The sequence below is a fragment of the Gavialis gangeticus genome, unplaced genomic scaffold (assembly GCF_001723915.1).
Source record: "Gavialis gangeticus isolate Ggan-Ray unplaced genomic scaffold, GavGan_comp1, whole genome shotgun sequence".
In the NCBI taxonomy this organism is placed as follows: domain Eukaryota; kingdom Metazoa; phylum Chordata; order Crocodylia; family Gavialidae; genus Gavialis; species Gavialis gangeticus.
In genome coordinates this window covers 37,631,144-37,631,660 of record NW_017729029.1, presented here as the reverse complement: position 1 = coordinate 37,631,660, position 517 = coordinate 37,631,144, and the positions used below count along the sequence as shown (strand labels likewise).

At 50.7% G+C, this 517-nt stretch overlaps 1 protein-coding gene across 4 annotated transcripts in view; it reads right to left on the bottom strand.

Annotated features, from left to right (window-relative positions):
- Positions 1–517, bottom strand: part of GABRA3 (gamma-aminobutyric acid type A receptor alpha3 subunit) — a 321,368-nt gene that overhangs the window by 272,321 nt on the left and 48,530 nt on the right. The window lies entirely within an intron of this gene.

Genomic DNA, 517 nt, shown 5'->3' with positions numbered 1-517 from the left:
GATCTTCTCAGGTCTCTTCCGACCCTGGAAACTATGAAACTATGAAACATACATCAGTTCCAGCCTTTTCACCTTCAGCCAATGCAGGGAGGATTGACTACATAATGTTCATTGCCACTCTACTCCAGCTCATTCCATTTGAAATTGCTGTATGGAGTGCTAGCAATGAACTAAAACTAAAACGCAGCACAGAGGCAGAGAGGGATCTTGGAGTCAGGATTGACTCCAGGATGAATGTGAGTCACCAATGCAATGAAGCAATAGGCAGAGCCAACCGCACCCTGTCATACATCAACAGGGGCATCACTAACAGGTCCAGAGAGGTCTTGCTCCCCCTCTATGCAGCGCTGGTCAGGCCACAGCTGGAGTACTGCATCCAGTTCTGGGTACCACACTTCAAGAAGGACGTGGAGAACCTGGAGAGGGTCCAGAGGAGGGCCACTCATATGGTTGAGGGCCTCCGTGGCCAGCCCTATGAGGAGAGGCTGAGGGACCTGAATCTCTTCAGTCTCCACAA